The sequence below is a fragment of the Mustela putorius genome, unplaced genomic scaffold (genome assembly GCF_011764305.1).
Source record: "Mustela putorius furo isolate JIRA1106 unplaced genomic scaffold, ASM1176430v1.1 tig00003869_pilon_pilon_pilon, whole genome shotgun sequence".
Lineage (NCBI taxonomy): Eukaryota > Metazoa > Chordata > Mammalia > Carnivora > Mustelidae > Mustela > Mustela putorius.
In genome coordinates, this window is record NW_025422021.1 from 29,869,287 (window position 1) to 29,876,002 (window position 6,716).

General features: G+C 53.8%; 1 pseudogene; it reads right to left on the reverse strand.

Moving 5' to 3' along the window:
- Nucleotides 1-5,265: 5,265 nt before the first annotated feature.
- Nucleotides 5,266-6,164, reverse strand: LOC101686327 (annotated as a pseudogene).
- Between the last annotated feature and the right edge of the window lie 552 nt (nucleotides 6,165-6,716).

Sequence of the window (6,716 nt, forward strand, 5' to 3'; positions counted from 1 at the left end):
TGGACCACTGGTCTGGGGACCATGGTCAGGACCCTCCTTGTTGCAGCCTCAGGGTCCCCATTTGGAAGAGGTTCCTGAGTCAGTGCTCTGGCCAGAGTGGGAGGCCTTAGAAGAGAACAAAGCACCCAGGACAGGAGAGGGAAATGGGAACAAGGGAGACTTCTGAGGTTTCTCACATCACCCCCAGAGCCCACAGATCCTGCTCCCGGGAGACACACAGACAGAGACAGAGACAGAAATAGAGACAGAGATTGAAAACAGGAGAAAACCCCCTACACTGCTTTCTCTCTGTGTTCTTTTACCTGTTCTGGATGTTTCTGTATGTGGAATCACACAATAGGTGCCTTTGTGTCTGCACACCTATTTTCAAAGGGCACTCATTTTTTTCTGTGTTTATTTGACATAGAATTTCCCTTATTTGATATTGAAATGTCTGATGAATTAAAGGTGAGATGTATCATAGAGGCCCCTTTAGGAATTATGGGCACAATCTTGGGGCTAGACCCCTGGTCCTCTGGGACAGAGGACCTGTCCCCAGAGCCTGACCCCATACAGGACACAGTTGGTTCCTCCTGTGGCCCTCAAAGAAACCAGGGAAATGCAGAAAGCTGGAAGACACACCACAACGGGCAAAAACATTGCTCACAACCCAAGGCCTGAGAAAGGTTTCCCATGGTTCTGCTCCAAACCATGCTCCAAGTCACCAGGTTCCACAGGGACAGAGACCAAATTCATGCAAGTCCAAGGGGAAGGATAGGCACGCAGAGAGTATGTGTCAGAGATGCAGGAACTCCTGGAGAAGGAATCTGGAAACCCTATGGAGGCACCCTCACACTGGCAGGTATCTGGTCTGGGGACCAGCAGCCCTGGGAAGAACGTACAGAAGCAGAAGTTCCCTGCAGGTCCCCTGGAGAGAAGGGAGAACAGTGAGCAGCACCCAACCCAGACTGCAGGAACACCCGTCACCTAGCAGTGCATGTCCTCGGACACACCCCCGGAAACTCTGGCTCAGTTTTTCACAGATGTATTTTCGGGAGTGTTCAGCATAGCGGTGGTGGTGGAGAGAGCAGAAAATGGAACATTAATGCCCAAGGAGATGGGTGGGATCCATAGTCCCAGTCCTCATGATAGAATGTCCTGTGGCTATCACAATGTCGTCTGGCGCACAGGATCTGGGATGCCCTTCCTGAGACCCACTTTGCCACCCTGCTCCTAGGAACACTCAGAATTGTTTGAGGGGGAGGTCAAAAGGATCCAGGGTGACAGAGGGCCAAGGAGAAGGAAGGTCAGCACTGGGAGGACAGCTGGACATGCCCTGAGCCACCATCCAGGGCCTGGGCTGTGATGTCCTTGGACCTCTCCCCAAATAATGGCTCCTGATGTATGGACCAGCTTCTGTGGCTTCACTCCCTTCCTCCCCACCGCTTCCCCTCGACCCCTCCCTCCCCTCCCCAGCTCCATCCTCCTCCCTCCCTCCCATCCCCCTCTTTCCTTCCCCTCACTAGCTCCCTCCTATCCTCCCCTCTCATCCCCCCTCCCACCCTCCCTCCCCTCCTTCGGCCTTTCCTCCCTCCCCCTTCCTCACTCTCATCCTTCCTCCTTACTCTCATCCTCCCTTCCTCCCCATTCCCCTCCCAGCATCCTTCTCTCCCATCCTCCCTTCCCTCCCCCCTCTCTCCTCTCCCTCTCTCCCATCCTCCTTCCCTCCCATCCTCCCTCATGCCCTCCCTCATCCAGCAGAGTATCTGGGGTCCCTGCTCTGTACTGAGCACTGGGGCTTCATCCGTAAACACCCTCCAACCTGTGCGGTCATGTCCACTGTGGGAGGTAACAGTGGGGTAGTCCTCAGGGCTAGCAGTGATGATGAGCTCTGGGATCTGCTCCTGAAAACACAGGCCAGTTGCACAAAGAAAAGAATGGAGAGACCCATGCTTAGCACTTTCTCTACAAACACCTAGTCCTGAAAAGTCAGAAAGAGTAAGTATATCCTAGACTTCATGCAATATGTGTTCTTTTTTTTTTTTTAAGATTTTATTTATTTACTTGATAGACAGAACTCAAGCAGGCAGAGAGGCAAGCGGGGGGGGGGGGGGCAGGAGGGGCGTGGCGTGGAAGAAGACTTCCTGCTGAACGGACAGCCTGATGCAGGGCTCAATCCCAGGACCCTGAGATCATGACCTGAGCTGAAGGCAGAGGCTTAACCCACTGAGCCACCCAGGTGCACTCATGCCATGTGTGTTCTAATGGCCCATACGCACTGGTTCCTAGTACCAACAAAGAGTAAATCATCCAGTGTTGACTGGAGCTTTGTGACGCAACTTTTCTGACTAAATGATAGCATTTCAGCCAACATCAAGGGCCTCTGAGTTTTCCCAAGGGTCTCTGTGATCCTCTAACTCTTTCATCCACCTTCTCAGGAAGTTCTGTCCTGTCATCTTCCTTGTCTCCTGCCTCTTCTGGGATCCTTCTGTGGCCTCCCTCACACCCGCCATGGCCTCCCTCTTCCCCCACCCCGGACACTCCATGTCCCTTGGCCTGGTGCCTGCATCCTGTGCTGGGTGCTGTAAGCCCAGTGCTTTGTGCAAGGTCTGTGTGCTCCCTCTGGGGTCACAAGGCATCTCCCTTGCAGTGGCCTGCATCTTCCTGCACTGGGTCTCCTCAGACAAGTCTGTGCCCATGTCATAGGCATGGAAGCGCAAGTCCAGAAGGTCCAGATGACCTGCTCCCAGTCCCGGCATGTGGAACCTGGGCCAAGGATGGTCCTTGAGCAGAGGAGGACTTGGGCCCAGAAAGACTGAGGGAGGACATGGCACAGCAAGCCCACAGGAGGAGAGTGAGCACCGGGTCTTATGCTCAAGCCTGCTGGGAGACCACATTCCAGCTGCACCAGCTTTGTCCCCAGGGCTGGAGACTGTCAGCGTATCCACCCTTCCAGGGCTGGTAGTGACTGGCAGGGGAGAGGCACAGCTAGTGCAGGAGAGGCCCTCCACAGAGAGGAGAGGGCAGGCACTCCCCCAGCAGCAGGTGCACTGGAGCAAGCTGAGGGGGCATCAGGGGACAGTAGTGTCTGCAGCTGGGGTCTCCACATAGGCCCCCTCCTCAGGCTCAGCACTAGCTTGTATAGATGGCCTTTGTCTCCCAAATACAAAGTCTGGCCCAGAACCTCCCCTCAAGCCCCTACTCCCAATCTTTGTGCTTAGCTCAAGTGACAAGAAAGGACCAATAGTTTAGGTGGTTGTTGGGTGCACAGAGACATGTGTTTTTCTTGCAAATGCTGTAACATTGCTGGCATTTTAAGGATCTCAGGGTTCTGATCCAAAAATGGTAGGATACCAGGGACCGCAGACAGCTTTCTGGAAACCTGCCTCTGTGCCTTGCAGCCCTTCCATCCCACCAGCTCTGCTCAGAATCCCTACAGGTCACAGATCCACAGTCTTGGGTCCTCAGACGGCCCATACGATATGCCTTCAAAAAGCAAACCAGGTGGGGCAGCAGGACACACCAAGGATTCAAGCAATTCCCCCTCCCAGAATGTGAGGGTACCACTGGATGAGCTGTCTGAAAACAGCCAGGTTAAGATTCCAGGAAGACACCAGAAGCACAGGAGTAATTGAGGAGCATCTGAAGGTCAGGTAGGGACAGTCAGATCTTCCAGGCCCTTCTTCCCTAAAGTTCCTCATCACTCAGCCTTTCTTCCAGTGATTCTGCTTGGTTTCTATTTGCCTTAACTGGTATCCATTGCCCTAGGCAGCAGAGACTCACATATGCCTTTAAATGCTTTGGTCATTGAATGCTCTGCAGTAGCCACCTCACTACTGGTAACAAGTACTGATTTGGTAACAAGCAAGAAGTCACAAGGACTCCAAGGATAGGGACTTGGCATTTTCCTCACCTGAGATGGGGACACTTGTGGGAGGAGTGGGTGGCTAGCTGGTGGGGGGTCCAGGCACTTGACACGGACAGATGGGGTAGGTGAGGCCCAACACCCCCGGGGTATGTTCTTGGCATCTGGAACTGAACAAGTCTTCAAAGCTGCAGAGTGGTTGGGATCATCTTCAGGCTGAGGAGGAAGATGAGAGGGGCAGAGGGGACCGAGGAGGCTCAGCTTAGACAGGAGAACAGTGAGCCAATCCTTTGGGGGGAAAAGTGGGTCAGTTACAGGCTCATGGGGACATACCTTAAGGCCACTGTTCTATGTGAAATAAGCCAGTTCTTAAAGAACTGATACTGGAGGACCCCACTTGTGAGGGACAGAGAACACTCTGATTCACAGAGGTGGAAGGAGCTGCTGGGTGCCAGGACTGGGGAGAATGAGGGGTTAGGGTCTCATGGGTAGAAGTTCAGTTTGGGATGATGAAGAGGTTGTGGTGATGGATGGAGGTAACAGGTGCAGAAAAGTGAATTTACTGCCACTGAATTTACACTTCAACTTGCTTCAAAGTACCAGTTGTATGTCTAGTATACCACAATCGGAAAGTAGAGTCAAGAGGTCAGGGACATTGTGAGGCCGGAGAGGGCCCTGGAGCAGGGATCCTGTATCTTAATTCTCTCTCTCATATTCTGCCTCTTGATGGGTGACTGAGCTCACAGCAGGCATTCAGTGAATGCTTGCTAAGACACAGTGCAGGCAGATGAGGTCACAAGTGCAAACCCACCAGTGGTCACTGAGGAATCCCAGCAGGATGCGCATCCAGACGGAGCCAGTGCTCATATCTCACAAACACCAGCACAGAAATAGCCATATTAAAACCAAAGCAGGAACTGTATATGACCCAGAGGGCTCCATGCTCCTGGAAGCCGAGCTAGCGGCCACAGCCAAGGCCTCTGGCAGTCAGGGGACTGGGGGTCTGACAGGTGGCTCAGCACACTCCTGACCCTAAAGGCCCATGGCTGCAGTGAGGTGCAGGGATTGGGAGGGAAGACCGAGTCAGGGCCCATCCCAGCCTCACCAAGCTTTGTCTATTTAGAAACAGGGAGATAAACTTTTTCCTCAACTGTTCTTTTTAAAGATGATTGCTCAGCATTGACACAGAAAAACAGCTGACATAAAACTGGAGCCTTTCACAGCTGCAAATGACCCAGAAGTTATCAAAATGTAGGGACCACAGAAAGAGTACCTTGTGCCCCCCAGGCAGGCCTCCTGTGTGTGGGTGTGGCTGGGGGCCCTGGACATCAGGGCTTTACAGTCTCCTCAAGAGGACAGAAGAAGAAACTTGCTCTGATGGCTCCACTGGTAGCACACCCTCATGGAAACAGGGCAGTCCCTCACATGTTCCTGGTGTCCTGGTGATTCTTGGGCATAGCCACAAATCTCAGCTTCTTTATGACAGAGGTGGGGTGGGGGTTGTGGGTAGCCCAGCCCCTGCAGGTCCCACAGGTCCTCTAGTAATAACATCTTGGCAAGGTTGTGGTCCAGCACGTACCTGTTCAGATGGCTCTCATTGTGCCACACGGCCTCCATCCCATTGGCCAGGTCAACCCCCATTGCATGGTGACAGGCCAGGGTCAGTCAGTGAACCTTCAGCACTAATACCCAAAAAAAGGCCCCCATGTAGTAAATGTTGCCCTGATTCCTGGGGGTGAGGGCCTGGGACTATGGTTGGCACTTGTAGCTGAAGTCCTCACAGGCCACCTGGTAGAAACTGGGGTACAGGGTGCCAAAGAGGGGTACAGGATTTCCATACCCATGTGGTCATGGAACTTCAGGTCTACCTCTGCATACCAAGTTTTCCACCTTGCAGAGGAAGTATTGCTTGCAAAAGCAGCTGACCATTGCCATGTGTTGCATGGATACATCCTGCCAGTGTGGGGCACTGAGGATCTCAAGGGCAACAACTTCTGGCCCTTCCAGAGGTACATGGGAGGGTACATGGGGCCCAGCAGGTGGCTGGTCTGTGAAGACATAGTAGGAGACCTTGTGTCCCACCAGAAGGACAACCACCCTCCGGCCCTCCCAGAGGGGTACATGGGGCCTGGCAGCCAGCTGGTCAGTGAAGGTGTAGTAGGTAGTCCTGTGTCCACCATGAGGATCACCACCCTCCAGCCCTCCCAGAGGGGCACACGGGCCTGGCAGCCAGTTGGTCAGTGAAGATGCAGCAGGTGACTCTGTGTCCCATCATGAACGGCTTCTCTGCCATCTGCAGGAACAGCTCCAGGAAGACCATGTAGCTACAGGGACAGGGGTCAGGGTGTGAGGAGGGTCACTGCCAGAGGCTGGCAGCAGGACCCCAGAGCTGGGGGCTGTGAACGTGTGCACCTTCTTCAGTGGGGCAGGCTCTAGGCTGCTTTAAGCAACAGCCACTCTCCCAGCCTGTCCTGAGCAAGTCTGCCCATGGGGCCTCCCTACCTTCGACTCCCAGAGATGGGGGCCATCAGCATCCCATCTTACAAAGGGGAGCCTAAGGCTTAGAAGGTTGCAAGCCCATGCAGCCCCATATAGGCTCCAGCATGCTTGAGCCAGAAACACTCCCCCTGTGCTGAGCTCCAGAGCAAACCCACAGGTCCTGTTCCTACCTGCCAGGAGTTGAACACCTTGGGGGCACAGCCCTTGTTTCTGTGCCTGACAGACTGGGTAGAACCAGTAGGGCCAACTACCTGCCCCACTTTGCTTTGAATGGGCTGTTGCTGACCCCACAGAGCCTTCTCTACCTCCCATAGGGTCTTCCCTTAAAGGTTACAGGGCATCCTGCTAACAAGGTCCTCAGTGAACCACCGGT